General features: G+C 38.4%; 1 long non-coding RNA gene across 1 annotated transcript in view; it reads left to right on the forward strand.

Annotated features, from left to right (window-relative positions):
• LOC119157138 overlaps positions 1-13,523 on the forward strand; it is a 141,082-nt gene extending 127,559 nt beyond the window's left edge. The window contains exon 3 of the long non-coding RNA XR_005107401.1: positions 13,443-13,523. This is a non-coding gene — a long non-coding RNA (uncharacterized LOC119157138). The remainder of the gene's footprint in view (positions 1-13,442) is intronic.
• The last annotated feature ends 1,227 nt before the right edge of the window (positions 13,524-14,750 follow it).

The raw sequence follows: 14,750 nt of genomic DNA on the forward strand, positions 1-14,750 counted from the left end.
TGCTAGAACAGTCTCCTAAACCTCTTGTCATCTGTGATAAGGACATCAATAATAGTCATTGTCAACCTTCATTAAGTTCAGATCTTCTATTTTTATGTCCCTCAGGATGTTTTTCATTGATGTTTTCTCTGGAAAGAGAAAAGGCCCTACATCAAGCTAGTGTATAAAGCTTGATTCTTTTCCTCAAGGCTCTTAGTGCAAGGGATACAAATTATTTTAATTACTTTTTTCTGGTTTTTTTTTTTTTGTTTGGTTCATGGTTTGGTTTTTGGTTTTTGGTTTTTTTTTTTTTGGGGGGGGGGGTTGTTGTTATTATTTGTTGCTTGGTTTTTCTTTTGAGTTCCTCTCAGGCAGGTGTTTAACCTGCTTCTAGATGCAGAAGAGCCCTTGCTTATTAATCCACATAATAAAGTCTAAGAAAATGGGAATGTTCTACTTGCAAACAAATAAAAAAGCAGATGTCGAGAAGATTAGATCTATACTTCCCCTTCTCCAGGGATTTGTCTAAACATCATTGCTGCTATTCCTTCATTTACACGTGTCTAGAGTTAGTTTTTTAGATTCTCACTGGCTCTTGCAGGTTGACTGGCCAGCACCATGTGAGTTCTTCAGTTTTTTCCAGGAAAGACAACCAGAAAGATAAAATTCCTGACTCTGGATGGACTTGAACTCTTTTCAAGCATGGGGTGGAGAATGGACATTTATATGCTCGAAAACAAATGACTTAGCTCACTATTTGATTTTATTGAAGGAAGAGAAGGGAATTATTTCTGAATTCAATCAGTGTTACTCTCTTTTGAGTGCTTTCAGCAGTTCTTTCCAATGTGAGGAGAAAATATACCATGTCAGAGGAGGAAGGGTCACACATTCAACATTGCTACAAAATTAACACAGAATTGTACATATTGTACCTGAAGTTTTAGAAGCCCATGACTTGAATTGTTGCTCCTTTTGAAATTATTTACTATGCAATGAACTATTTTCTCAGACCTTCTGGAGATTTTGGCTAGAAATAAGGAAATATTCTCACACAAAAAAGAAAAGTTACCCCCAAAATACTTAGATGGGCAAACAGACTTTCTTGAGGCTGCAAAGCATTGAAACCAGATATTAGGTCCAAGGACTCTTCCCGTATTTTATGTTAATGTCTATTTCTTAATCTACAATTCAGAATATCAAGCCATTTTATGGAGCTGGTTCCTCATGCCTTTCGCTTACAAATGAAATTGTACAATCTAATGCTCAGCCTTGCAAAATCATTCTGAGAACAGAGCATCAAACAGACGTGTTCTCATAACTGGCAATTTAACAACCCAGAAAGCATTCCAGTGCCAGTCCTGCAGTCCTCTGTGAATTTAATCCCACAAGCTAGTTTGTAAATTGTTATTTAAATGCTATGCAATTTATACTATAGATTGGTGGTGTTGCACTGACAGCATTGCCTTTATTTACTCCAAAATTCAGCACATTTAGTAAAAAAAGAATTACAGCACAAAACAGAAAAAGGTGTATTACGAAATCCCTTGAACTGCATGTCATTTTCTGCTTTCAACTAGATCTATCAAAAAAAATCATCCTTTTTTTCTTGTCCAGCTGAGCTGAATTGCATGTTCAGGTTCAGTTAACAATCCAACTGATAATAAAGCTTGTTAAAGAACTGAACATACTTCCAGCCTGGTTATAAAGAAGTCTGCTCACAAATTCTTATAAATCTGAAATGAATTTCCAACAAATCTAGACTGACCAATTTCAAATGTTGCATAATCTTCATTACGGTTGGGAAATATCTGAGATCTGTGATCATACTTTTGTGTGCCGGGCAAAGAATTTGGTGAGTAGAAAGACATTTTTGCTCAATGTTGGAGCTGGGGTACAGGAAATAGTATTTCTTTAAAAAATATGTATCAGTGGAGTTCCATACATTAGTTAGTTTCTTTGCTTGTTTATGTGGGTTTTCTTTTTTTTTTTTTTTCTTTTTTAAATGATTTTTAATCAACCAACCCCACTTGAAGTTTCATTAGTGCAGTGTTTGCAGAGCTCAGGAAATTTCTTTCTCTGGCGTCACTTATAAGAGACTCTTCAGGTGGTGAATGTACTCATCATCCTTCTTTTGTCAGTGTTACGGGACTTCATTACAGTGTGCAAGCACTTAAAAGGGCAATGCCTACTGTGTGACAGACCTGTGCAGCTTATGAAAGCAGATATCCTATAGCGTCATTATGGGTTGTCAATGCAATTGTACCTCAGGCCATTCCCACAACATATCTAATTCTGTTCTCCTCTGACCCCTTTCATGCCAGAAAATGGTAGAGTTGTGCAGTTGTGTCTTTGAAAAGTGGCGTAGAGCCTGGCACAATAGATTCCTTATAATATCATACGGCATATTGAGCTAGACCTACAGAGATTTTGAAAGAGATGAAATTATGCTGGTCATAATATCGGAGAGTTAAGTCTTGTCTTCACTTTTAAAAATAAAACATCAGCGTACTTTTTTTTTCCCAATGAAAGCCACTCTACAAAATGACACGTGAAATGATCATGAAAGCCAGTGCTGGCCTGAAAATGCACCATATTTTTAAAAATAGTTCAAATCCAAGCATTCTGTGTGAGTCTTTCTAACACTAGAGCACCGTCTGACCCAAATCCACCAAAGGGACTGTGCTTTGTGAAGCAGCTTGAATGTCTCTGGCATCCAAAGTAGCGTAACGCTCTAAGAGCTTCTCTGTGTGAAGAAAATCAGGAAGACAATACTGTTCTCTAATATGGCTTATAATTAAGAGGCAGCTCAGGGTTTTTTTCTTAGACTGGACTGGGACAGGTGTATGCAACACAGCCCTTCCTTGTCCCCAGAGTGGACACACAATCTAAATTAATTGTCTTGAACTGTGTGTTGATGAGAAGGTAGTCACCGTGGCATCAGGTCACAACTTCCAGCTGGTCACATCCTTATTGCAGACAAGTCATGGAGTCAAAGGTGTCTGCCAGGAGGGAGGAGCAGTGTGGGATCCTGCTAGATGTAGTTGAGGGATGACAGGCATGCACGCAAATCTTGAATTTATAGGCAGGTAAGCATTTCCTTTCATCATTTTCTACACTTTGCTAAATCCAGATTTAGTGCTTGATTACCTTTTTGTTATATTGTTATGAGGCCACATAATCTAGAAAATCTTGAATTGATTTATTCCTTTTTCCTCTACCTTCCCCAGTTTAAATCTCTAGCTCCTGGGAGAAGGCACAGGAATCTGAAAGCAAAATTACGTTCACCTCTTGGCTTTCTGTTGTAAGCATAATATTCAGAGTGTTTTTGCCATATTAATGCGTAGCTCATAATTGTTAATATTGCCAGTGATTTACTGATGAGCCTCTTAACTTTAAGCAATGCTGTGACTCAATCCCTTTCCCTGTAGCATTAAGAACTAATTTGACAGTTGCTACAGGCAAAGCTGCAAGATGACTCAGATTGTCAAATGTCCTTTGTCCTCACAAATGCAAAATCCTGCAGCCAAGTTTCAAATGCAATTCCATTTTATTCTAATTTATTGTTCATTTCTCTTCTTGACATAGCAGCTCCCTAACAAGTCCGTACATCGTTACTTAAATGCTTGCTCACAAAGGACTGTTGTCAATCACTGACACAGAACATCAAGCGGAAAGAATCTCTGATCAAACACATTTTGAAAGGTCTGCCACAACAATAGAGAAAAGCTGAATCAAACTGGAGGGGAAGGGAAGGGCTAAACAAGACTTACTTGTATCAAGCAGATGAGATTATTTTAAATAGGCCTAAGACTCTGAAAATCATGTGGAATTAATTCATTTCTAGATACTTCTTAGAATGCATTTTTTTTAAGTATTGATGATAATGCAAGTGCTAGATAAAATACTAATACCAATGATCATAGCAAAACTGAACCATCAGACCATTCAGACCTTCCTGGGGCTGCAAAGAACCTTGGAGTCAGTCTGAAAATTACTAAAAATAAAATCAGAAATTATTGCTTTGAGGGTGAATCACTTCTGGGTCATCTGTATTAACAGTAATAAGAGCATTGTAAATAATCACACTTTTTCATGCATCTTCCTGAGTCATAATCTTGATTTTATTTATTTTAAAATGCCCACAATAAAAGAACATCGGTGGTTCAGTTTTACAATTAATATATTTGCTTTTAATTTATTTTAAGATATAATTGTTCTGTACATAATGGATGAAAGGCTTCATCAGTTTAAGAGGTAACCTAAACAAAGGAATCCATCAATTTTAAATTCAAAATACTAAAATAGATTTTTCATTTTAGGTACCTCAATGAACGTAATTAGATTTTTTTCCCCCCTAATCTGAGAGGAATTTAACAATAGTGTATAGCCTTGAACTTCCCCTGATCTCTGCACTATAGCTGCATACAAATCAATAACACACTTCACTTTAAAAGAGTTTATGTCCTTGTCAGCTCAAAATTCTGGTCACTGAGGGCTGTCATGCTGAAGGTGAGCTTTGCACATCTCTCTGGATTTGTTTATCGCTTCTAGTAGGGCAGGGAAAGGGAGTGGGAGGAAAATAGCCATGGTTGTATGATTCTCTGCCAACCTTCCTTCTGCCCAAATCTTAAAAATAACAAAGTCTTTCTCACAAATGGGAAAATGTTGCAGTCCCTGAGGAATTTCTGGTATGACATTCCTCTGAGGATGCCTCCCTGGGATGGGCAGCAAGAACAGCTGACTGGGGCGTTCAGCTGTACTGAACTGGGCTCCTGCTCTGGGCACTGACGCAGGAAACCAAGAGAAAAAAACAGTTTATGGTAAATTTATATAGCAATAACTCATATAGATAAAGAGACAATCAAATATGGATAGTATTATTTCATGTCTAACTTTTACATACCTCACTGTGAAATTGCCTTTTAAGTAGCTTTAATGTAATGTCTTATGTTGGGGGTTTTTTTAAGTAAAACAAAAAACCCACCACCTCCACTGTGTGATGCTTCAGGATTCCCATGGTCCACTGTTTGGCTTTATACACAGATTCTTCTGATGAATTAAAAAGTTGAACTAAAATAAATGTGTATGGCTAAACAAAGCTACATAAAGTGCATTAATATTCTTGTGGTAAGGTTACAGGAAACCTGGCTAGGAAGTGCCCCTAGTCTCAGAAGTTCACGTGACCAGCTTGTTGTCTGTGTGTCCCCTAAACTACAGTTAAGAGAAGATCCACTATCTGAAATAAGTCCTTTGCTCTCCCCTCCTTCAGTATTTGCTGGGGCTTATTGGGGTTCTTCTTTCACCATTTGCTTCCTTGTTTCCACCTGGTGACCTTGAGCACCCTGTTCTCTGGTAAGGAAGTGGACATATCGCACAGTAACTGCCATAACATAGAATCATAGAATTATTTAGGTTGGAAAAGACCTTTGAGATTACCAAGTCCAACCATGAAGCCAGGACTGCCAAGCCCACCACTAAACCACGTCCCTAAGCACCACATCTATGTGTTTTTTAAACACCCCCAGGGATGGTGATTCCACCCCCTCCCTGGGCAGCCTGTCCCAGCGCCTGACCACCCTTTCGGTGAGGACTTGTCCCTAATCCCCAATCCAGCCCTCCCCCGGGCACCTCGAGGCCGTTTCCCCTCGTCCTGTCGCTTGTTCCCTGGGAGCAGAGACCGACCCCCCCTGCCCACAGCCCCTGTCAGGGAGCTGCAGAGAGCGATCGGGCCCCCCTGAGCCCCCTCTTCTCCGGGCTGAACCCCCCAGCTCCCCCAGCCGCCCCCCCCAGCCTTGTGCCGCAGCCCCTTCCCCAGCTCCGTGCCCGTCCCTGGACACGCTCCAGCCCCTCAGGGTCTGTCTGGGAGTGAGGGGCCCAGAGCTGAGCCCCCCGTTCCAGGGGAGGTCTCATAAATACATGTAATATAATACAATCTCTGTGGAACCTTTGGGATAGCTTTATCTAGAACTGGTAGCAAAGAGATGTAGCTTTGGCAGAACTGGAATTCATCCATGGTGGAGTTTAGAATAATGAAAGATTATATATGTATCAGGAAAGGTACTGGAGAAATAAACTATATTTATGCAAGTGTTGTGAATCCACTCTATGTAGGGGAAAGTTTCCGTAGCATCTTCTCTTTATAATTTTATTAAGCAGATTATGTCATCTTTTCTGATAGTATATAAATAAAATAATTATTCAAAGATACTATTAAAGAAATGAATTATATCCAGAATCAATGGGATATCTTTGGTAAACTTGCAACAGAACTGTGTATTTATAGTATCAATTAAATTTTTGAATAGCCTAATCTCATCATCTAAAAGCTGGAACATATTTCATTATCTTCCCTATTAAAAAAATTTAGAAAAAACTTCTAGGAAATTATCAATAAAATTAATGGACGCGTAAAATCCGTTCAGGGAGAGCTTCAAATTTACATTTCTAGGAAGAGAAAGAATAATCTCCTGGCTGTAGGTTTCTTGCTGCTTTTGTTGATGGCTGTCAGTTAACATAATTCCTTGGAATACTGTAGATCCAATGGTATTGGCATTAAAACCTCCTAAATAAGTTGCATAACTTGACCTGTGCTTGTGCTCTACCCGCGGAACACATTGATTTAATCCCCAGGGTTGGTGGTAGCTTCGGTTCTGTTTTGAAGTACCTTTTTTCCTCATGTGGAATTGGAGGCTCTGAGTTGAGTCCTGGCTCCAGTTCAGAGATCAGAAGCTAGAGGAACTGTAGCAAGTACCACTTGGAATGAATAGAAAATGTAATATATATTAACAGTGGATAAAATTCAGGAGCATCAGCTGGAAAGGGAACAAAGGAAAGTGCCAGTGTTAAGTGATGTATTGCTTTGATTTATATTGGATGAGAAAATTGCTGGTAGGCTTATTTTATTGAAAAATTAAGTAACAATCAGTAGAGTTTTTTAAAAAATACAGATTGCTTTTGAGTTAACAAACCATAAAACTGATTCAGTGCCACAAAAGTGGATAAGCATTGTTTTATTCTTTTCTCGGTTTTCTTTTGGTGATTGCATGAATCACTACTGTGTCATAAACTAAGGCCTTAAAAGTGAGCTTGAGACGATAAAAAGAAAAGCCTTAAAACATTTTCCTGGGATTAAAAGATCATTTGATTTACTTTTAGCTCATCTGAACTTGATTGTATTGACAAGGTCAATATTTAAGTCATTTTTTCATACTATTATGATAACTGTCTGGGGAGAAGATAGTAATTTCTTTCATTACACCTTGAGCAGAGAATGGATTAAGATGTAAAAGTGAATCTTTTTGTAAAGTGATCATCTCTGAAGAGCCATAGTTAGCTTCAAGGCTGTGGAAATCCATCCAAAGGAACAACTGATGTTTCATAACACCACCAAACACATATTTATTGCTGGGGTATTTATCTTCTGCCCCTTTTTTAAATGGGAATCAAAGAATTCATAGAAATCTTTATAAGCAAATAGACTGTTTAGATTGTGGTTAAAAAAGCTTCTGGACTAGATAAGGTTGTTGGATGATCTTACAAACTATGTATTCATAACCTGTAAGTCCAGAACACCTAGGAAGTATCAAAAATGCTGTATGTGCAGGCAAAAGCCTTCTGCAGCAAGTCTAGCACTTCTTAACAGTAGCACCTTACAGCACTGAGCACGTACCTATCTGTACAGGAAATCCCGTGAAAGCATAACTATGGAAAAATTATCCAGTATCATTGGTATTAGCCAAGCTGCTATTCCATTTATCATTCCTATCCCCTTTGATATTCTGCCTTCTAGAGTATGAAAACTAAAATGTGTTCCACCCAGGAGCCTGAGGACTGCTCTGTGTGTTTCCCAATAGAGTCCCATCAAGAGCTAAACCCCTCCATTAATTTCAAAATAAAAGATCTGGCAAAAGAGTGAATTCTGTTAAGAAACAAGACTCTTGGCAAATGGTCAGACTAAAATATAGCTGTTAGCATCAAGTACATGTGCTGGCTGCAGAATAAATGTCACATATTCCTTACCTCTTAGAAACTAAGGAGAAAAAGCAGCAATTCTGTTGAAACCCAATGCTTGCCCTGTCTTGATTCCAGGTACTCTAAAAAAAAAAAACAAAAAAAACCAACAAAAACCAACCATTCCGTAAACTGATTGACTTTCATCAAGAGCTCTTTCAATGTCACAGAAATAGATTTCATTGGTTTTGACAGCCTGGCTTGATGCTAAGCTTGTATCAAAAACCTACCAACGGGAAAAAGACTGCCGAGTTGAACATAATGGTCATATTAGGGGGTTTTGCTGTGCCTGTCTCTGTGGTGGATGTGATTTCCTCTGTTTTGACCCCAAGAAGCTTGTACAGCAGCTCATTTAAAGTTCATGTCTCCAAAAGGAAAATAGTGGAAATACGAAAAGCGACATGATCAACTGCACTTTTATTTTGAGTAGCCCTCCCACAGTCTGTGAGCTCTGCGGGGCAGCGGGAGATAGGAAATCAGTGTTGCCCTTAAACCAGAAGAAATGTTTTTCTAACATAATATACATGAAGTACTTGAGAATTCCCACTCTCTGTAAATGACTGAAACATAGTAGGTACAAAATCTAACGGTGTGACCAGCTCTTCTAAATCTCTGCCCTCTTCAAACTTCCCATGCTCTTTTCCTACACACTTAGCATTATGTGGCCACCTTAGGGTCTGTGAATAATACCTCTACCAACGTTCACATCTCCTGAGAATCTTCCCATTTTCTAAAGCAGTTTGGATCAAGGGTGTAATTGAAACAATACACTAAACTAGCAGTTTTATACTGGCCACTCTGAAAGCCTGGTCCCAGATTGCAGGAGCCATTATGTATTTCTGTATCGTTTGCTTTTCCTAGGCAGTCAATGAAAAACCTCATCACAAGGGTGTAACACCTCATCTGAAGCTGTGATCATTCCCCACACTCTCCTTTTCTTCTTTGTAGTCAATCAGCAATACCTAGTAGTGCAAAGCTGGGGAAGGAAGCGTGCCGTCTCCTTTGTGTACCTGGAGTATTTCCTGTATGAAGCTGCAGAAGGGCTATAGTTCTTCCGCTTCCAAAGTCTGGTCAATGGCGAGTTCATAGCTATAGTCAACAAATCTTATATATGTACACAGCCCCTCTGTGTGCGCGGTTCCTTTGGTGGTGACATCCCCTCAGCAGGTGACACTGAGAGGTATCACCATGGCAGAGAGCACTAAGAACACAATAACTAACAAGAAAAATCCACTTTTGCCTCCCACTCTTCCCACCCTCATTAAACAACCCAGGTTTGGAAACAAGAACAAAACAAAATCTTAAAACTTCACAATTTTTTCATTTCTGCTAGGTAACATCTAAACTAGAATTTGCTAAAAATTTTGCCAAAGCAGCAGAACTAAGTTATACTTTAATCCTTAGTTATGACTTTTTGAGAGCGTCACTCAGGCATAGAAGGGAACTTGTGTTTAATATACAGTTCAGTGATGGCATGTGCAAATCTGTTCCCTTAGCACCTTTTTAGACTTTTTTAAAACTTTTTTTTCCCAGTTCATAAGATGCAAAATTTCTCATGTGGGATGTGGTTCAATTAGCATAGAGAAATACAGTTAATTGTTTAAAAATACTTTTAAAATGCTGTTATTTGTTACAAATAACTTGAATTATAAACAGCAAAATTAAGCTTGGTACTAATTTCTCTTGTGTTCCTCCCAGTTGGCAAAAATAGAAAATGGTTAGTCAGCTTTCCCATTGTTTACATAGTTTTGAGTTTTTAATTAACATAATCTGCTTATTGCAATGTAGCTGCTAATTGCAGCCAGTTGAAGGAGAGGGGTACAAATTGCTGTTTATGTGGTAGAAGAAGGAGCCAAATAATTAGGGAAACTGTTTCCCGTATAGAAAATGATAATATTTTCTTTCTTTACATGGAAACATAAATAAATCTGTGACCAACTGTTTAGACACCATTTTAAAAGCACTGTAGTAAAGCAGAGAACATTCAATTTGGTTCATTTCTCCATCAACTTGCCTGAACATATTTTTCTTTTTAATGAAAACAAAGCTTGTGTTAAAAAGAACTCCATGCTCAGTTTCTGAGGATTTAAGGGGGTGTCCACAAAGGCTCGCTGATCTTTCCCAAGGCTAGTCTGCAGCAGAGCTCTAAAGGTGCAGCAATACCAACTCTGGACTTTCAATATTTGTGACTGTTTCTGGAGTTTCTCTGACTCTTTACAAGGTTGAGTGTAAGTGTATGTGAGCGTTCCAGGGCAATTAAAAGGTTGACTGTTTAGGCACTGAGTATTTCTATTGATTTTCCTCCAAACTGGAATGGTTTTAGCAAGGAAAAAAACCCACCCTAAAATCAATGGTTTTGGCAAATACTCAGACGATAGACCTGGCTCTAACCATGCTTTACTATTATATGTAACTCTGCAGGGCAACCTTAGGCAAAAAGAACCATTCATGTTGAGTTTTTCTGTAAACCTGAGCAACAGAACCAAACCTCATTACAGCACTGAGTTCTGTCCCAGCCATACAATCCTCCACTGTGCAAATTTTACTCTTCACACTTCCACTGCAGCCAAATATGGTAAAGGTTATTAAGTATTCTAATCTTGTAAAATAAAAAGGAACAAAACGGGATGCTGTCAAGATGACTAGGTTCTCTTCAAACACAGCAAGATTTACTTTATGCTAGAATGAACAATGATTAAGAAGGTTTGACTGTATTATTAGGAATTGTTAATTGCAAAAGGAGAAGCAGCTATGTATTTAGTAAAATGTAATCGAAATCATTTGCACTAACAAATGAAATATATTCATGAGTAAAAATTCCAAATATTTTATCTCTTGACATTTACCATACACTGTAAAATTTTAGTATTGGCGCTATTGTAACCTTAGAAAAAAACAGAGCTCGAATGTATGGGCCTGATTCTGATTTCGCTTATATCTAATGTAATTCTTTTGAACTCTGGAAGCAACTTTTGGTTGTCAGTGTTGATGGCTAATTGGAATCAAGCCTTATGGCTCAAAGATTGCCCTTATGCCCACAATAATACTAATTTATGAAATTAATAAAAAGGACAATGGTTATTTGTCTATTTCAGATTGCACACTATGTGCTTTTCTAGGGTTGGCACCTGTGTCAAGGAAATGGGTGATGAATTAATGGCAGGATTAAATGGCTTCTTGTAAGACTTTTTTGTCTGAATCTTTCAAATCTTGGTTACTAAAGAAATCTCTAGTCTTTTCATTTTTCTCTAAAATAGTGCCAGATATGTTTATAATATTTCCCTAACAAGTACAGTAGACAGTATGTTTATGGTCCTAAGACACATTTAAACTCAAAGCTTCTTTTTTTTGGTAGGAGAGTATTTGCAACAACTTCCTAGTGCAAACTGAAAAATAGACAGTATTTATTAAAATCGTACTCTTTTACTCACGTGTGACAACTTCAACTACTCCTTAACACGTGCTGACCTCACAGCAGAAACACAGACAGGCCAAACATGAAGTAATTATTCTCAGAGCCACCAATACCTTGCAAATCAGACTTCCAGACCCAGAGGAGATGCCTTTGTATTTAATAACCTTTACCTGATGTCTTGTTCATGAATTTGTTGGCTCACACCAAACATGCCGACATTCTCTGTGTCAGCTCAAACACAGGTGGAGCGGGTTTTATGCAACTGGGGCTCATGTGTGCACACTTGACGTATTACTCTGTTGAGTCTGTGAATACTGTTTGAAGAAAGGATGTATCAGATGTTAGAAAAGACTATTTTAGGATTTCAAGGACACAGTTTGTCTTATTAATATATCATGGACATATATTTCAACTGCATGAGCAAACATTTTATCTATTCACCAATCTCAGATATAGGGTCTAACTTCTTCAATATACTACAGATATGGATTTTGATCTCGGCTTCAGGCACTGTGCTGGCAACACTGAACCTACATGATTCTTCTAACTTCTTCAATACATTACAGATTTGAATTTCTTTACTTTTCTGAGAGCAGAAGGAGAGACCAATAATGTTGTGACCCTGATCTGCGTACTACACGTGTTTAGATGTGTTTAGCAGCAGTACCAAGAAAGGACTGAACGTGTAAGGTGTAACCTGGTTTCTCCAACTGCATTTTCAGACCTGGCTCATGCCTGGCATTGCAGCAGCAGAGCAATGACATCACACATGAGATGCAAATTGTTTTGTAGTCAAGCAGGAAGCTATAAAGAAAAATTGTTACTGCAGACTCTGGTGTTTCTGGTTCTGCCTTACTGAGGCAAAGTGATGTCTACTTTCAGAAAACTTTTCTGCTGTTGGCTACATAGTGCTTAGTGCAGTGCTGTTAATAAAACAACTGTCATCTGTGACAGAACACTGGTGTTTGTATTAAGATTTAACTCAGTCTGATGCTACAGAAGAGTGTCCTGATGAATTGTGTTCAGTAGCTTAGCAGAGAATAATAGATGCTGAAAAAAATCCTAAAATGACCACTAATGCTGTTTTTCAGGAGAGGCAGTTCTCCTATTTACAGGATCTGAAGAAGGGTGATAGAGTGCTTTTAGACAGACAATGAAACAACTCTTAAACCATCCTAATGACCTCAGAATACTACCTTGCCCTCCTCTTTCTGATTCTTTATGATTCCAATCTCTTCTGAGTGAAAATGCTACAATGAAACATATTATCCCTTTTATTGAAATGACAGAGATAGAACACTTACCAAGCAATTTAAGAGACGCAACTGAACCTAATCACTCCTGAAATCAAAAGAAGTAAAGAGAAAATTCTTTTTTCCCTCCTTTTCCCTGGTAATGAATGTGAATACTTAGTTTTGGACTCCTTTCACCATTCTGCCTCAATAAATGAGCACAGTCAAGGAATAGATCTTCACATCGCTACACTGCTCCCAGCTTGCTGCTGCTGCTTTATCCTCTGCTCCATTTCTCTGGTGCGTCACCAACTTTTTAAGTGGGTTTGCAGCAGTGGTTATCAATTGGTTCAGTTTTCAGGATAGTTCTTCTGTAACTGTGCTGACGAAAAGTAAGCATGAGGAGAAAAAAGAGCTTCTCTTTCATGTGAGTCGATATTCTTAACATACAACAGAATCCCTTGAATTTTGTTTCCATTTTTTCCGTCTGTACAAATGGGTTGTTCAGCTTTTTGCACAACAAATTCTTGGGATCATGACTGCTGTTCCACCCAGAGGGTAATTAGTAGCTTCACTATCAACTGGTTACAGACAGGATAATTTAAGCAGGTCAAAATTGCTTGTAAATCAACATGGTTGAATGCCTTTTTTAAAGTGAAGATAAGGAATGCACAGGATTTTTTCTGGTCTGAACCAGTATTGGCCTTTGATAGTGCTGTTAGCGCTAGGACCCTCCTGACTGGTACCCACAAGCAGAAAGTGAAAACAGACAGTGCAAAAGTAAAATGATGCCGTATCTTCTTCAGCTAGACCTTGTTCCCATGGAAGGGGTTTTGTTTCAGCTGGCTTTGTGGTAAGCAAGTGAAGAGGCCACCAGCGCCAAGCGGCACCAGAATGCAGAAGGTAAGACGACAGTAAGGTGTTGCATCAATTAGTTCGCACTGTTTTGCATACTTCAGTAACCTGTGGAAACTGGCACAAAACTTGGTACTGACAATTTAGAACAGATTAAGCAACACTTGTAGAGTAGACTATGAAACAACCTTTTAGCAGTTTGCTGGCAGAAAGGAAGCTATTTGGAGGGGACATGCACAACACACTGTATTTGATTAATTTAAATTGCAATGGAATCAGTAAATGGAACATATTTCTTTTTCTTTTCCTTTTTTTTTTTTTTTTTTTACATCCCAAATCAAGGCAACAATTGAGATGCTATAATAAGATTTTCTCAAAAGCCCAAGGGATAAAGGAAATGGTTGCTTGATACAGTGGCATTTTTGCAATTCAGATGGCTTCTAATGATGAATAGGAACATCTAGAAACACTTATTTTGTTTTATTTTCACTTTTAACATGTCTTCATAATAAACAAGCTCTATGAATAAATATAGCTGATGAAACAGTGAAATATACTATGTGCTATTGAGAATGTTCCTCCCCCTGCAGTATAGTAGCTGGAAAATTATGATACAACCACAGTGACAGAGTTCCCCCCCATGGAGCATTTTTGCAGCAAGACAAGTTGAAAGTAAGAATAAGATAAAATGTTATTATAGGGCCATTGATCTTCTGTTACCTAAAAGGAGTGAATATAGGTGTCACAGCTGACAAAGTGCTAAGCTATCCCAGCCTATGCAAAGCTCAGTACAAAAGAGTGAAAAACAGCCTTATCAGATCTTTTCCCAACTTAAGGGGGAAGGAAGGGAAGGTGTTCTTTAGAACCAACAGGACTATAAAAGGTTCCCAAACAAAACAAAGCTTGGATGACAGCTGCAAGTGCATACTCTATGAAAGTGTAAATTCCACTTAAAAAAAAAAAAAAAAAAACCACCACATTTGCTTTCAAGCATCAAGTCTACTTGCCAATATCACGAAGTCAGATTTTATTACCTAGTTATGAAGTCCTAATACAGAAGCTCTGGAATAAAAGTGTTTGCACAAAATCATCTATAGAGACCCCACAAGTCCAGCTGGAATGATGTCATTCAAAGCTTAGAGGACAGGCTGTGCAGGAGCTTCTTACAGACTAAGAGTACCAGTGCGTCTGGGTGGCACCTGAGTAATACTCATCCTACCGACCTGTAGCAGACTGGCACATGTGAGCATAAAATCCTA

Source organism: Falco rusticolus, chromosome 14 (genome assembly GCF_015220075.1).
Source record: "Falco rusticolus isolate bFalRus1 chromosome 14, bFalRus1.pri, whole genome shotgun sequence".
NCBI lineage: Eukaryota > Metazoa > Chordata > Aves > Falconiformes > Falconidae > Falco > Falco rusticolus.